Source organism: Anabrus simplex, chromosome 7, assembly GCF_040414725.1.
Source record: "Anabrus simplex isolate iqAnaSimp1 chromosome 7, ASM4041472v1, whole genome shotgun sequence".
Taxonomy (NCBI): domain Eukaryota; kingdom Metazoa; phylum Arthropoda; class Insecta; order Orthoptera; family Tettigoniidae; genus Anabrus; species Anabrus simplex.
In genome coordinates, this window is record NC_090271.1 from 341,242,190 (window position 1) to 341,260,390 (window position 18,201).

At 42.0% G+C, this 18,201-nt stretch overlaps 1 protein-coding gene across 1 annotated transcript in view; it reads right to left on the reverse strand.

Annotated features, from left to right (window-relative positions):
* The window catches only part of LOC136877165 (uncharacterized), a 753,414-nt gene that overhangs the window by 584,453 nt on the left and 150,760 nt on the right, over positions 1–18,201 (reverse strand). The window lies entirely within an intron of this gene.

The following is an 18,201-nucleotide window of genomic DNA, read 5'->3' on the forward strand; positions in this document are numbered from 1 at the left end:
TCGCTAAGGGGGTGAAAAGGGGGGTTCATTTTTAAAACGAGTGTATCTATATCTCAAAACTTTAAAAGTTTACAGATGTAAAAATTGGTACTTAGAATCGCCTTTAAAAACAAAGAAACACGTATTTTTCCCCGGAAAATCCCAATAGGAGGGTTGAAAAGGGGTGAAAAGGGATTGAATGCTTTTAATAAGGATCCTTATATCTCAGAAACTGAAGATATTACAGACCTAACAATTAGTATATGGGATCTCCTTTAAAAATACAGAAACATTATTTTCTTGTTTCTGGAAAATCTAATTAATGGGGGTTAAACAGGAATTTTTAGAAAGACTATATCTACAGTATATCTCAGAAATGTAAAATGTTACAGACGTAAAAACTGGTGTTCTCGGAAAATCCAATGAAGGGAGGGGGGGGGGGGTGAAAAAAAATTGAAAATTAATTGAATTAATTGTATGAGGATACTTACATCTAATAAAAACTAAAGTTGTTACAGACGTGAAATTGGTATTTAGATCTTCTTTAAAAATAAAACGACACGTTTGGGGGAGGGGGGATCATCTTTGGGGGCGGGTGTGGAAAGGAGTTGAATTCGTTTCACGAGGACACATATCTCAAAAACTGAAGATAATCGGCATTTAGAAGATCCTTTACTATTAAAGAAACACATATTTTTTGCCTGATAATTCACTTAAAGTGGGGGTGGGGGGGAAGCAAGCGAAAAACTGAATTATTCTTATGGGAATACTTATATCTCAAAACTGAAGGTAACACACGTGAACATTTGTATTTGGAATCTCCTTTAAACATAAAGAAACACGCCTTTTTGGCGGGGGGGGGGGGGGGGGTAAATCAACTTAACCGCGGTGGAGTGAAAAAGGAGGTGAGACCAATTGATTTTACTGTTCATAATGTACTTATAGGAGCCTCCGTGGCTCAGGCGGCAGCGCGCCGGCCTCTCACTGCTGGGTTCCGTGGTTCAAATCCCGATCACTCCATGTGATATTTGTGCAGGACAAAGCGGAGGCGGGACAGGATTTTCTCCGGGTACTCCGGTTTCCCCCGTCATCATTCATTCCAGCAACACTCTCCAATATCATTTCATTTAATTTGTAATTCATTAATCATTGCCCCAGAGGAGTGCGACAGGCCTCGGCAGCCGGCACAATTCCTATCATCACCGCTAGCTGGGGCTTATTCATTTCATTCCTGACCCGGTTGAATGACTGGAAACAGGCTGTAGATTTTCAATGTATTTATTCTGATGATAAACCGATCATTTTTAATATTTCCTGGGTTCTTTTTCAAGAGCCATCTTTTCCTTTGGAGAACTTTCTTAGATTACAGTAGATTCTCCTGGCATATAAATAAAAATTTAAACACATTTGAAGTAAACTATAGGAATGAGATTGACCGTTCAATTGTTCATCTCTATAATAACGTAAATAAGGCACGGAAGTATGTCATTCGTATCGCCAGAAGTCCTGCGCACTTGCCTACGAGCGACAATGGTGCTGGTCGTACTGTCATCAATGACAATGGCAGCAGATGCAATTTACCGCCAAGTAGCGGTCATGCATCTTGCTGTGGGGTCCAGAACATTAATAATAATAATAATAATAATAATAATAATAATAATAATAATAATAATAATAATAATAATAATAATAATAATAATGTTCTGGACCGTCGTCAAAATGTGCGGACTGCGCTGCAAACGGGTCCTGGCCGGGTAATGACTACGAATGCAGTCCAGCCGCGGGTTCAGTACCGCCAAGGCATCCAAGACGACACCACCCCAGATGTCCTCAAGGTTTTGATCCATATTAAAAAAGCTTATAGGAAAAGATGGCAAAGATTTGGGGACCCAAATGACCGGGTGGAATACTTGGACCTAGGCCGGGAAGTAAGAAATCGATTGCTGGAAAAAAAAAATTGAAAAATGGGAGGAACGTTGCCGTAATCTCTCAGAAAACGAGTCAAATCGCGAATATTGGCGGGTTATATATAAAACGATAAACATTCAATTATAAATTTCAGTATAATACCGTAGCGAAGCACGGTATCTTGCTAGTTGATATATATAAGAAAACATATAGGTCTAATAATACTGCTTGAGGAATTAACCTCTTAATTTTTACAGGGTCAGACAAAGCTTCACCTACTCTAATTCCCTGAGATCTATTTTCTAGAAACAGAGAAACCCATTCAGTCACTCTTTTGTCAAGTCCAATTGCACTCATTTTTGCCAGTAGTCTCCTATGATCTACCTTATCAAATGCCTTGGACAGGTCAATCGCGATACAGTCCAATTGACCTCCTGAATCAAAGATATCTGCTATATCTTGCTGGAATCCTACAAGTTGAGCTTCAGTGGAATAACCTTTCCTAAACCCAAACTGCCTTCTATTAAACCAGTTATTAATTTCACAAACATGCCTAATATAATAAGAAAGAATGCTTTCCCAAAGCTTACACACAATGCATGTCAAACTGACTGGCCTGTAATTTTCAGCTTTATGTCTATCACCCTTTCCTTTATACACAGGGGCTACTATAGCAACTGTACATTCATCTGGTATAGCTCCTCCGACCAAACAATAATCAAATAAGTACTTCAGATATGGTACTATATCCCAACCCATTGCCTTCAGCATATCCCCCGAAACCTTATCAATTCCAGCTGCTTTTCTAGTTTTCAACTTTTGTATCTTACTGTAAATGTTACTGCTGTCATAGATGAATTTTAATACTTCTTTAGTATTAGTCACCTCCTCTATCTGGACATTATCCTTGTAACCCACAATCTTTACATACAGTTGGCTAAATACTTCTGCCTTTTGAAGATCCTCACATACACACTCCCCTTGTTCATTAATTATTCCTGGAATGTCCTTCTTGGAACCTGTTTCTGCCTTAAAATACCTATACATACACTTCCATTTTTCACTAAAATTAGTATGGCCACCAATTATGCTTCGTGATCACTAATACCATCTATTACTTCGGTTTCTCTATAGAGCTCATCTGATTTTACCAGCACCACATCCAGAATATTCTTCCCTCTAGTTGGTTCCATCACTTTCTGAATCGGCTGTCCTTCCCATATTAACTTATTTGCTATTTGTTGGTCATGCTTCCTGTCGTTCGCATTACCTTCCCAATTGATATTTGGAAAATTGAGATCACCCGCTACGATCACGTTCCTTTCCTTATCGTTTCCCACATAGCCGATTATCTTATCAAATAATCCTGAATCAGCATCTGCGCTACTCTTTCCTTGTCTATGCACTCGAAAGACATCAAGTTGCCTATTATCTTTAGAGATGAGCCTTACCCCTAGAATTTCGTGTTTGTCATCTTTAACTTTTTCGTAGCTTACAAATGTTTCTTTCACGAGAATAAATACTCCCCCTCCTACCATTCCTATCCTATCTCTACGATATTATATTATTATTATTATTATTATTATTATTATTATTATTATTATTATATTTTGTACATTAATTGATACATTTAAGGGACCTCTGGTCCTAGTTGTAATAAACTAAATATATTTCTATTCTATAAAACAGTTCTGACTAGTTCTTCCGGCATGCTATTTTCAGAAAGTACCATTAGTTCTGAATTAATATGCGGAAAATATAAAAATGAACCGAAATCAACTGATCACAAAGTAGACATCAAACACATCGCAGACTGTCTCAGCAACTTCTGAGGTAATTGTGCTGTTGTGCAGTATTTCCGGAAAGTCAACTCTGCCCCCTCAGCATCACAATGTCCATTCACCTGGTACTTGTTACTTCAAGGAGAGGAGGATCCACTTGCAGTATATACGGAGAATCTAGCACAATTAATCCGTAATGTCAACCTCAACAAGATAGAAAGAAGGTCTAGTGACTCCGTCTTATTCCTTTCTATTTTATTTTAAAAAGCGACATGTTTCGTCTCCTCGTTGTGACACATCTTCAGCCTGAGATATTATAAAAAAACACCATATTCTTGATAACACTAAAAATCTTAAAATGTTTAAGAGTCAAGATGACTCCATCTGTGATATGTGAACACAGTCATCGTGTCTGTCACAGGAAGAGATAACTAAAGTTCCCCTGAGTTTTGATACTCAACATAAAAATGTGATGATCACAGTTCCATTCTCGCTTCGTCAGTCACAGCGTACGGACGTGCTTGGACAGCTCCTCCGTGTGAGTCGCTTCATATCAGTGTATTCGTATAATCGGACCATTATTTAATAGTGAACTAAGTGTTTAATTTTCATTTGTGGCATTTATTTGGACTAATGTCTATTTAATATAAAACTGCTACGGTGATGGCGGACCCGCGCGTTATCAACATCGCATCACAGACATGATACTCCGCCAGGACTGAGCGCCGAGCCACTAATGGAACTCCAGCAACATTACGTGACTTGTCTTCAGACATAGGACTTGGTGAACGGAATACTAAACGTTTACGTAGCATGGACGTAGAACAGGAGCCTAAGGAAACAACATCATGAGCAATGGTAACGATGCCGCACATCAAAGTCAGTTACCAATCGTTTACCAGTACAGTATAGTCGCAAGGAGCAACGGCCATTTTACGTCAACAAGAACATGGGCAGACTAAATTGTTATATTCCACTAATCAGGCCTACAAACACGATATAGTTGACATAGTAATAGGATAAAACTAGAAACCAAAACAGTCTACTTTCATCTCCACTGTTTACAACCAATAACCTTGAGGCGTACATTCCCAATTTTCTGATACATAAGCAAGGGATAATAAGAGATGTCGACACAACATTAACCGAGGAGGAAATTAAAAGCTACATGCAGTGTGACGTTCGGATTGTTACTGTGAAACGCTTCACGCTGCCCAATACTGAACATCCTAATGAACGCACACCAATACCAATATGTTCAATAACATTTCGATCTCAGTGGCTTCCATCTCATGTGGCACTGTTCGGAACACGATGCCCTGTAGAACCATTCATTCCACGAGTTCTAGTGTGTGGAAATTGTTTACCATTCGGACATCGTCACTTCAATGTCGTAGTGCCACGCGCTGCAGCAAGTGCGGAGGCCCGACCACAACTGCGCCACAATGTGTACACTCCATGGGCCCGCATCTCGCCACAGACCGGACCTGCCCTGTTTACAAACAACAACAGGACGCCAAACAAACATTCGCTAAGCACAACATGCGATACATACTCCCAAGTTGCTAGTACAGTACCTAACTACCAAGTTCCCTCCCTTACCGACAGTGGCTTTACAACCAGTTGCACAGAATCCTACGCCGACTAACAGTTATACCATGCCACCTGGTTATCAGCAGCAGTCAATCCAAGTAGAAACAAGTACTCGAAATGCCTCTCAGCGAGGGTCAACATTTACTTTAAGACCGAGACTACCGAAAAGGAACCCAATAATACAAACACCTAATTAGCCACCTATTCAACAGAGAATGTATGTTCCTTATCATCTCCCTATTACACCCATTATTCATAACCCATATCACCCCCACCCCCCTCCAGCCCCATAACGTCCAGCCTCCCCCCCAATCGTCTCCTTCCCTAGTAGTTGAACAAATAATACAGCTTATAGTGCGTATAATCTCTGAAGTCCGAACATCCCCTTCTAGTAACATTCAACTAGATCCTCTTCGTCAATTGTTACTTACTTTGGCAAAACGTTAGACAATCAACTTATTAAACTTTTTAAAATTAAGGAAATAGGGAAAACTCTTCAATGGAATATACGCTCTCTGAATGCAAATCGCTCAACGAAACATCTCTATTACTGTACTTTCTGAAACATAGTTGAAACAAGATAGTGATATATCGATTTCCGGCCATTTAACGACCGAGATGATGATTGGGGTGGAGAAGCCATTATAATTAACAGCACTTTACCCCATTCTTTAAACTATATCGACCACAGTGACATAGAAAGTTTCCAAGCCATAGCACTCCGAGTCGCCTTATGCCGCCAAGACATTACCATAGTATCAATGTACTGTCCATCTAGGAACATCATTACTTCACGAGAATGGCATGCGCTCATGACACCGCTCAGTGAACCCATTTTACTGTGCGGTGACTTAAACGCTCACAGTACCACCTGGAGTTGTGAATATACGGACGGAAGCGGTAGAGCTCTCTTAACATACATAGAAGATTCGGAACTGTTCATATTAAATGACGGCTCCCCAACTTTAATTCCCGTTCCCGAACAACGTAAATCAGCTAATTGATCTCACGCTGTGCTCTTCATCAGTTTCAACAGAAACAGTTCGTCCATACCCCATGGGATACAATCATTTTCACACTGAAATAAATCCTACTAGCACAGTCACTCCTGTCACTTATTATCCTACAACACAATGGAACGTGAAGAAAGCGGATTGGGTAACTTATAGCCGCTCTGTGGAAAATCTGTTAGATACTATTCCACTCCCTCTTCCTGTCTTGGACAAATACAATCATTTCATTGAATGCATCAATGTATCCGCTTCGATAGCAATCCCGAAGAGAAGAAATATCCGCAAACCTCGGGGATATACGGTACCTTGGTGCAACCCCGAACGTTCAAAAATGATAGCTAAGCGAAAATTCTACTTTAGTACTTGCAGAAGATCTCCTACTTCGAACAATTTCATAGCCTTCAAGAAACAAGATGCTGAAACGAAACAGTTTCTGAAAAAGAAAGGAAGAAGAATAGCTGGAAACAATTTTGTGAAACTCTCTCCAAGGAGACTCCCCTCTCGAAAGTTTGGTCGATGATAACAAAACTCAAAAAGAAACCCCCACTGCCTCGAACAGCCCACTCGTGCAAGGAAGGATTTGCTCCTACTGCTGCCCCGCAATATCATATAACACCATCGGATTGCACTGGCAACTGACCAGATATTCTGATGGCGCCATTCACACTGCATGAACTCGAGACTGTTTTAAAAAAGTCTTCAAATACAGCTTCATATCTCCCAATGAACGCAAAGAAGTTGCTCCTGAACCTCTTCAATGAAATTTGGGTTAATGGAACTTCTCCGGAAGATTGGATCACACAAATTGTCGTTCCCATTTTCAAGCCAGGAAAAGACTCTAGCGACCCATCGTCTTATCGGGCCATAGCCCTGTCATCGTGCATCGCTAAAACTTTCGAGCGTCTCGTAAAACTACGACTAGAATGGTGGTTAGAGCATAACAAACTGATGCCAAAAACCCAATTCGGATTTAGAAAGTCCCGTAGCACATTCGATCATGTAAGCGTCACAACTACTGACATCGAGAGAACATTTTTGGAGAAAGGATACCTTACAGCAATTTTTCTTGACATTTCTCGAGCCTATGACAGTGTTCTTATCGAGGTCCTCATTGACAAACTTCAGAACTTAGGGGTTCCTGCTCGATACTGTCTTGGCATTTATATTCTACTCCGCCATCGAATCATTTATGTTCGAGAGCAAGACAATACTCTGTTTGGACCACGCTATGTACTAAGAGGCCTTCCTCAAGGGGCCATTTTGAGTCCGTTATTGTATACTTTGTACACTTCAGATTTTGAAAATGTTTTCCAACCAAATATTAAAGTACTCCAATACGCCGATGATATTTGCATCTTTGATAAATCTTCCTGCTTCTGGGTGACAAGACTTTGCCTAAATGATGCTGCGATAGCTCTTTCTTCATGGTATTCGGACCGTGGCCTGACACTTTCCCTATGAAAGTCCTCGGTCATTGTTTTCACTAGGAAATCGTGTACATTTGAGGCAACAAATATTCGATTGGGTCCATATACCTTTCCTCTTGTCTCCTCAGCAAAACTGCGTGGGTTATCGACTAACATGGAGACGACATATCGAACATATACGAACGCTTTGCTGATTGAGGCCACAGAAGTGCCTCTAGCTGTACGTCGTCAGGTTCCTGCGGATGTCTTCACACTTCGTACAGCTTCCATGTCAGAACACCCATTACAGAACAAATTGGAGAGCCTGACACAGGCCATCGCTGACGGACGATTGTCCCAACCACGCCAGCTTTCATTGCTCCTCATCAGCTACAGTGAAAACAAACTGACGATACCTTTGATTTATAAAAGTTCAATCTACATTACCTTCCAGTATGACTATAACCTTCCCCTTCTGAAGCCTTCGGTTTATCACCTTCCACAATATAAGCAGGAGTTTAAAAGCCTCAACAATGCAGTTTCCCATTTTGTCAACAATACCTGGTCCAACTATGTCCAGATCTACACCGACGACTCAAAAACCTCTGAAGGAACAGGGTGTGCATATGGTCAACTCAAACTTCCAACAGAAACACATATTTATACCGCCGAAATTCTAGCCATCCTTCCTGCCGTCAAATATGGTTTCTCTTACCACTTTCAGAACATACTCATCCTCACGGACGCGAGAAGCGTCTTAGAAAAACTGCAACATCCAACTCAAAACAGTACCACAAATCCTTACATTTATGATCTCCTTCAACAGATTCGAAAAAGCTAAAACATCCGGTAGTCAAATCCACCTTCTGTGGATAAAAGGACACAGTGGAATAAGATACAATGAAGTTGTCGATCATCTCGCGAAAGGAAGTATACTCAGTGGCATGTTTCAAGGGATACAGCTTCCATATACTGACTTTATTCCGCTAGTCAAACGACGAGCCTATACCCAGTGCGAAGATGAATGGGCAAGAACTAGTCACCACCCACGAACACATTACGCAACACTGCAGAAAACAATACCGCAAAAACCCTGGTTCTGGAGATACAATACTGCAAGGAGACATCTAACAACCATCATCCGGATGAGGCTTGGACACGGATGCTACCCTCACCACCTCCACCGCATCGGGGTAACTTCCACCACAGTTTGTCCACATGACGATTCCGATTATGCGGATCTGAATCACATAGTCTTTTCTTGTTCCAGGTATGAGCAATAACGAACAGAGTTATTCGGACAGCTTCGGTCATTACGTATCCCATTCCCCACAAATGTTAACATTCTTCTTCAAGACCACGATAGCAAAATCTACAGAGCACTCATCCAGTTTCTGCAAGACACCAATCTAACTCTATAAACCCTGATGCAGAAGCCACCAACTGAAATAATTAATGAAGATAATCTCCTAACTGTTACACCCCATTAACTACTACCTTTCTACCATGGCCTTCCCACCCTGTAGTAATGCCATGACCGGCCTCATGGCGAGAAGATATAGCACCATCATTATCCTTACCAATATCAGCTGGCCAAATGGTGTCTAACCAAAGGCCATTCTTGTGAAAAAAAAATGATCACAGTTTTCTAAACCGGAAATAAATCTTGAATTAGGTTGATGTCATCTCAAGTTTATGGAAGTGTCTGGTTAAACAGGGCTTGTTTTCTAGCTGGAACTTCTCAATACGCTGGTTATGTAGCCGCAGAAATCGTGCGGTCCATAAATGTGAGAAGTTTTCTTCGCCTTGTCCGGCCGGCTAGTGTACGGTCCTGACAGACTGAGTCACCTTGACTCTTAAACGATAAGTCATTGTATTTAGTGTTATCAAGATGTGTTTATTGTTATAATATTTTTTGGCTGAAGATGCCTCACAAGGAAGAGACGAAACATGTCGCTGTACAGTATTCTAAATATGGAGTCACTCAATCATGAAGACCCTTTATCTTACGTAGAACCTGTCAATATAACGTTGCGGTTTCTAATATTTACTTCTCTAGATTTATATGTTAAACTGAATATATCGTCTTTTGTGGGACAGGTTTATTTTTCACCGTATAATTGCTGTAGGTAGGGAGGATGAAAGAGTTATAGCAAGTCTTCACAACACTGCTCCTATCCATGGCCGTTTGACAACGGTCAGGTCGATAGGCGCAGTGCGATGAGCAATGGCTGGTCACAACAACATGGTTCATCAGAACACCAGATTGTAATGTTTGCTCCCGATGTACCCGAAGTGACCATCTAAAATCATATGTGCGTCATTAAGCAAGCCTAACACGACAACAACAACTTTCTACTTATTATGAGAAATTGTTTACAAGAGGATTACAAATATAACTCAATCATGGTCAACATCCCAAAAGTCTGAAAATATATCCTTAATTTCATCAGAGTGTAGACCCGAGAATGCAGTAGATGATGTAAACCAAGAGTCTTCTCCGTACATTACACCGCAAAAAACGTTCTTCACCAATGAAATTAGTGCTCAATGAAATATGCAAAGGAAAGTTTACTATGCAGTGTGCGATGTCGTCCTATCAATTTGAGAAAAATCAGAAAAACAGGATGCAACTGACATGAACCAGCCCCTGGTTATCCAACAATGCCAGGTGATACTCAGACGCGTCGTCTTAAAATATCCGAATTCCTAGTCCCATTGTTTAAAATGAGTTTTCCTTTTTCAGATAAGAGCAACCTTGTTCGTTTACAAACGATACTATAAACTCGTCGGAATGTTTCAGTCGATTACGATGACGTAAGAGGTTTTCTCGTATTTAGCCCTTTCGATTGCTTCGCGTAAAATGCAATATTTTTTCTTAACTTCGAGATTGACACCCGCTTGTTGGATAGGGGATGAGCTCTAAAACGGCGGTCAGAGTGGCTCATTCCGGTGCTCAAATACGTCAACCTCATGTCGGTAGATTTACGGACACGTAGAACAACTCCTTATGGACGAAATTCCGGCACCTCGGCGTCTCCAAAAACCGTAAAAGTAGGTAAGAATTAAAGACGATAGCATTATTGTTGTTCTTTCGGTGTCGTTTTCTATAACTCCAGAGATCAAGAGGCAATTGTAGATTGTCCAGCGACTGGTAGTCCAAGAAATCGAAATAATAATAATAATAATAATAATAATAATAATAATAATAATAATAATAATAATAATAATACACCCTCAACGTAGCCAAGTAGGCCGCCCAGCTAGTAAACTTAGGAACTGTTTGTTTTTAAAACCTCGTGTATTTTGAGACAGGCACGAGTTCAATTACATTTTATAGAAAACAAGAAATGTTATCATTTCCGGATGTTCGGTGGTTGTGATGATGCCATCCTCTTTCGATAATCTGTGGTGTAATGTGAACTACAATATCGATGGCCCAGCTTGAATACCTCGTATCTCAGGAAGTTCATCCTCCCCAATATTTCCCTTAAGACTGGTCACCCCTTCCAGCCACATTTGAGTTCGTTGGGTTTATTTTCCTATGCTTACGAGTAAAAGAAAATGAACCTTATAAAAATGATACTCTAGGAGTTAGTAAATACGTCATACGAACATACTTTCCTATAGTACTTCACACATCGGCATAGGAAAAAAGAACACAACGAACATTGTTCTGATGGACTGCATATCCATGTGTGGCTCGGAGGTATTCAATCTAGGCCATCGATATGCATTTTACTCGATATAGGAATCTTCACAAGTTTCTACTGATAACAGAAGATATATTTAGAGGACACTTAAGATACACCAATCATTTCATTCAAAATACATTCCACCGCCGTACTGTAACCAAACTCCATGGCACTACAGCCCTTGAAGGGCCTTGGCCTACCAAGCGACCGCTGCTCATCCCGAAGGCCTGCAGATTACGAGGTGTCGTGTGGTCAGCACGACGAATCCTCTCGGCCGTTATTCTTGGCTTTCTAGACCGGGGCCGCTATCTCACCGTCAGATAGCTCCTGAATTCTAATCACGTAGACTGAGTGGACCTCGAACCAGCCCTCAGAACCAGGTAAAAGTCCCTGACCTGGCCGGGAATCGAACCTGGGGCCTCCGGGTAAGAGGCAGACACGCTACCCCTACCCCTACACCGCGGGGCCGGCACTCAGTAGTAATGGTAGGCGTTATCAGCTCTGTCCTCGAAGGCCCGAGTTCGAATCCCGGTACTGCCAGAAATTTAAGATCGGCAGGAGGGTTGGTATGTGTCCCTTTGGATCGAGAGGAACAGTTTGAGATACTGTCATTATTTCGTATGGGAGAGATGTATTGGTGGATTCAATCAAAGTGGCAAGTGAAATACTGTACTTTGTGACGCAACATGTGAGCTAAATTAATGTAGTAACTACAATACTGTTAAACGTCACGGGAAGGGTTGTCCCATTAGAAAATGTGCCGTGTTGCAGACACCAGTCGACTTTGAACGTGGGATGATCATTACGGAGATTTCATGCGAATTCTGGTTTCCGAGGTCAACAATGTTGAGGGTGAATCTTCAATATCGCAGGGGAAATGTTACCATCAGCGTACACCCCCGCACGGGAAGACCACACGTCACTTCCGGAGAACCATACTGTGTAGTTGTATGTTGGGAGTCTACTAGGACTGTAGTTGCTGACACCTCGACACAGAGCTCAGGGCCCGCGAACATCGGCAATCCCGGTTTCAGTTTTACTGAGCTGATGGGCGCCTGAGAGTGTGGCTATGGATCCTGAGGTGGCTCAGTTCTGGTCTGGGCGGCGTTCTTATACTCGCAGTTAGTCCGGCTGCAGGGAGCGCCGTTATGTGGACATTCTTTCAGACCAGCTGCATCCCTTTCTGGCCCTAATGAATATGCCATGTTTCAACAGGACAATGCTCTGTGGTTGGAGGAGCACTCCATGGACTGGCCCCCCAGATCCCCGGATCTTAATCCAATCGTGCTGTCGCTGCTGGTGTACGCCCCATGAACCAACTACACAAGACCAATACTGGGCTGCAGTGCAAAATGCTTCGGTCCAGATTCCTCCAGAACGATTCCAACACCCTGTAGAGTCGATGCCTCGCGGAGTAGCAACTCATTATTAACATAACGTTCAGTGTACTTTATAACTGATGAGTCACTCTCTCCATTACTACGCACAGAAACATTTTTCTTTCGATACAATGCAACAACACACATCCACAGATTTCAGGACACGCCATGGTACTAGACTTACGAGTAAAATCTCAAGAACTCACGGCAAGGGAGCCATCCTCCATCAGAAATACACACCGGCTGACCGACATCGTAAATGGACTCTCCGGATCAGAGTGAAAAAGACGCGCTGTGGTTCTTGTACGCTGGACGTAGCCGGAATGGAGTCCACTGCAGCGAGCCTGAAACCCTAGCTCATGTCCACGGACCGACTTACAGCATTCTCCCAGAAAGGTTACGAGGTACATGAACAGGTGTCATGTTTTGCTGACGGTGGAAGCAACCGGAGAATAGATATAATCGCATTTGACCGGAAAAAGACTTTGCATATATTCTGGACCGCGCCACTAGACGTGAGCCAGCAGAGGTACATCATCTCCTGTATACATTTCTACTTCCTACGATGAGAGGCTGCCTAAATCTGACAAAGTATACCATAACACTTGAATACTGAATGTATGAAGAGTTTTCTGGAGTTAACGCTTCTCTTATCCAGTACTACAGAGGTAATTTCTAACAATTTGGGCGGAGCCTTTAATGGCCAAGACGGATAAATCGCTTTTGAAAAACTCAACTAAGAATTTTTTGTATCTCGTAACCTTTCTGGGAGAATGCTGCTGCAATTCTAGATCTTGTTCTGTTGTGCCTAACGTTCCAAACCAAGGGTTTCAGGCTCGCTGCAGTGGACTCCATCCCGGCTACGTCCAGCGTACAAGAACCACAGCGCGTCTTTTCCACTCTGATCCGGAGAGTCCATTTACGATGTCGGTCAGGCGGTGTGTATTCCTCATAATTTGTCTTAACTTCCTTGCGCAAAGCCGGCCCCGTGTCTGCCTCTTACCCGGAGGCCCCGGGTTCGATTCCCGGCCAGATTAAGGATTTTCACCTAGACCTGAGGGCTGGTTCGAGGTCCACTGAGCGTACGTGATTAGAATTGAGGAGCTGTCTGACGGTGAGATAGCGGCCCCGGTCTAGAAAGCCTAGAATAACGGCCGGGGGGATTCGTTGTGCTGACCACACGATACCTCGTAATCTGCAGGCCTTCGGGCTGAGCAGCGGTCGCTTGGTAGGCTTATGGGCTGTAGTGCGATGGGGTTCATTACGAGCAGAGTCTGACGTGCCTAGCGTTCTGCAGAGGGTATAAAAGACTGAAGTTTTGCTCCGCTTTTAACGAACGTTCTGTCGAGGTTGCATTTTAGGCCATTTAGACTTTTCTTGATCGAAAACAATTTTGTTGCGAAAGCTGACTGTCAAATATCGAATATTCTCGTCCAGTTCAAGGTGTCGAATAGTAAAAATGCTCTCTTCAATTACCAAAGGGCAGTGAGAAAGTCTTCCCAATAGTATATTTATAGCGAGTGATTTTAATGGATTTAGCTGAAGCCCGATTCCTCGCTGGCCATGCCAGTTAGTATGGCGGCGTGTTCTTAGGACTTTTCATCTGAGCAAGAGGAACCATATCAAAATTCTTAGTTGAGTTTGTCAAAAGTGTGGGCATTCCCAAGATTCTGTGCTGTGATTTAGCCGTCTTGCCCCCCCCCCCCCCCCTAACTACTTTTACTGTTTTCGGAGACGCCGATATTTAGTCCCGCAGGAGTAAATCAACTTTCACGAGGCTGGCGTATTTGAGCACCTTCAAATACCACCGGACTGAGCCAGGATCGAAAGTGCCAAGTTGGGGTCAGAAGGCCAGGGCCACTCAGCCCGGCCCCAAATTGCTAGAAATCACCTCCAGAAAACTCTGCATCGTTAAACATACATTCAGTATTGTAACTCCCTCTCCTGAACGTGAGCAGGAACCAAGTCAGCACTCACTCCTGATGTGTCCACATCCCTTTGTTTGAAAACACTGATTCTGTCGGTTCAAAGTCTCCCAGGCTTGGGCGATTCTCATCGTGCAGTGAAGATCTCTCCAGTAGATTGGTAGCACTAGGAGCTTTCGATGTTGGCAGACAAAGTAGAGGTCCCTCAATTGTGCCCAAAGCTGAAGGGCTAAAGGGCCCGGGAATTGTGAGTCTTGTATCAAACTAAAAGACAAATTTAAAAAATCTCTCCGGCATAAATCACTTGCTCATTTTCTCTTTGGTTCAAATCCTAACCAAATTAACTTATTTACATAATTCTCTCTGTCGTGTGTTCCTTGGTTCAATACCTTGAGGCGTTTTCGAATTGTTGAAAAATGCCCACACCGAATATAGTTATGCATTGACTCACGTCAGCGCTCGTAGTGGTAAAAAAGGCAAACTGCTAATCAAATCGACCGGATAACGATGATTAAGAAAGAGGTTGTAATTTTTAGGAATAAAAAAAAAATATATTCTCATAGGCCTATTTTATATTTTATTTACATAAAATTCATAGCTCATATCCCTAGGATGTTACCAACCTTGAGGTGCGTGCCTACGGATATTTTTCGTCGCCTGAGATTTCTCCAGCCCTCGTATAATCTTGTTTAACTACTGAGTCAAGTGTATGGCTATGATGACGTACAACTGTTTCATCCACTGTACAGTGCGTGCTTGCTTGTGTGCGATCAACCTAAATGTTTGTAAGAATGAGCTAAATGAAATAATGCCCAGCTTGGGCGAGACAGAGCTCTCCTCGCGAAACGCCATTCCATTTGATAAAAATTCTGGCGGAATATGGCAACTCTGTATAGCTGATAATGTCTGATTACTTCACATCTTGTATTGTATGGCGTCGTTCGAGCGCTTACAGTTCATCGATTAAAGAAAAGTCCGCCTTTCTGGTGTCAAGTGGTACGAGGGCTGTAACCTCGGGAGCGGTGTTCGATTCCCGCCTCAGCCATCCTCGAAGTGGTTTCCGTGGTTTCTGACTTCTCCAGGAAAATGCCGCGACCGCTCCCTCGTCTGTCCCATCCCTCATGAGGCCGCCTGGGAGAGGTACTGGTCGCAATGTCTCCCCCTCCAGGACAACGCCCTTGAGGCGGTGCAGATATGATGAGTCCGAGGGAAAAACCAACCCCGGAGGTTAAACGGACTAAGAAAGAAGGAAAAGGAAAGAAAGGAAGCAAAATAAAGTAAAAAAGAAACAAATAAAGGAAGCGAACGCAGCACAAAGAGGGCCGAGCAGAACCACAAGTATAAATATATTTCCATCACAGACCGATATGCCCTCCAAGTCTCTGTGAATTTACTTAGCGCCGCCACAATCCTCTACTGTCGGCGTAGAAAGTATCTTATGTGCGGTCGAATTTAAACCCTAATAAAATTAGAACATGTCCACCAATCTAAAATATAATTACATCATCGTAAATCTTGATGTATTCTGCGTTCTTTGCCGGTTTTTCATATTTTTATTATGTTTCTTGTCAAAGTTATAATAGGCGGAATGCCAAAACTACCTATTTTCTTGCCCGTTTTTTGTAAACAACTTTGCAGTACCATTACATGAACACGCACGTCCAATTTTCATGCAATTTAGGTAGATTATAGAATGCACTATTATAAATATATTTTTGAATTTTAATTAGGCTACTGTATACGCTTTGGCGAAAGAGTTGTTACTGTTTTTGTAAAAGGCTGTCCGTTTGATACTGCGTGGTCTTCGCCACTGAGTTCATCAGAAAGGTCTGAAGTTCTTTGTTTCAAATCGTTGTACAATGATGCTGTGCTGTGGCCTCATTTAGTTCGTCCTCTTCGTCCCCCTCTACTTGTCTTACCCTCCTTAACAGAGTGTATTATTCTCGTCACCTCACATCACTGACCGCACCCCGTACAGCTTCATCAATCGTGTTCATTTCTTATCTCCTTTCTCCTGCCATTGTCCCCACCTGTCTGCACCCAGCTTTCACTCCCGTAAAGCAAAGTTGCTCTGAAAACAGACCCATGTAAAGCTGACGTCCTCCTTACAGAACACTGTTCTCACTGCATTAGTTTGATTCAATCTCTCCTATTGTACTAGCAACCTCAAGTATGTGCGGAACAATTAATGAGCATAAAAAGCTCTGAAACAAAGGTTCGCAGGAATATACGTCTGTAAAAGGCTGCTATAGTGCAAACACGATGCACTGCGTATAACACTCGACACATAGAAATAAAATGCGAAGATACTTCAAATAGATAAAACTACATAAATTAATAGATTTTAAAATGAATTAAAATAATGTACTAACTCAATTAATATCAAAACTAATTGGTATTACATACTCTTAAAATTGACTAATCCTTAGGCACGCTGTTTCTCTGACCTGAGCTGGCAGGGAATTCCATAATCCGGCGCCGCTTACCACAAATGATGTATTAATTTCATTTGTGCGCTGCAGTGGAATACAAAGAAAGGATCTCGAACGTGTATTGAAGTTGTGAAATGATGATAAGAAGGTGAATTCAGAAGAAATATAATATAAAGAAAGATCTTCATTGGGGTAATCACATAATAAATGGGATTGTAAATAAAGGGTACAGATCTCTGCACATGGTTATGAGGGAATTTAGGGGTTGTAGTAAGGATGTAAAAGGGAGGGCATATAAGTCTCTGGTAAGACCCCAACTAGAGTATGGTTTCTGTGTACGGGACCCTCATCAGGATTACTTGATTCAATAACTGCAAAAAATCCAAACGAAAGCAGCTCGATTTGTTCTGGGTGATTTCCGACAAAAGAGTAGCGTTACAAAAATGTTGCAGAGTTTCGGCTGAGAAGAATTGGCAGAAAGAAGACGAGCTGCTCGACTAAGTGGTATGTTCCGAGCTGTCAGCGAAGAGATGGCGTGGAATGACATTAGTAGACGAATACGTTTGAGTGGCGTCTTTAAGAAGGAAATATCACAATCTATACAAATAAAGTTGTAGGGGTTCCGCTGTCTGTAATTTCGTTTGTTTTGCCTATTTTTCATGTCAACTCAAGACCGAATCTGTGGTTTTTATTTTTCATGTCTGTTTATCTGTTCCACCATCACGGCGAAAAGGCTGAATAGATCTCGACTAAACGTCACATTTAGAGTATAATCATTCCGGGGAAGGTTTTTGTTACGGGGTTACCCGTGGAACAGCAGAGGTGAAAGAGGGTGCGGGCTGGAATGGGTCTAACTACAAAACCGAGAAATGAATTAAAATTTCATTATAGGTTATATTTTCAAAACAGCCAAACTTAACAGATTTGATATAGAATTTGAACATACAACAAATAACAACAAGTTAACAAATCAGGTTCAAGATCAGGAAATCCAAGATTTAGAGATATTTTAACGATCTGGGCTTCGAGCCCCATCTTTTACAATCCCTGAGCTCTCAGCTCACAACCACATATTACCAAAGGGCAGAAA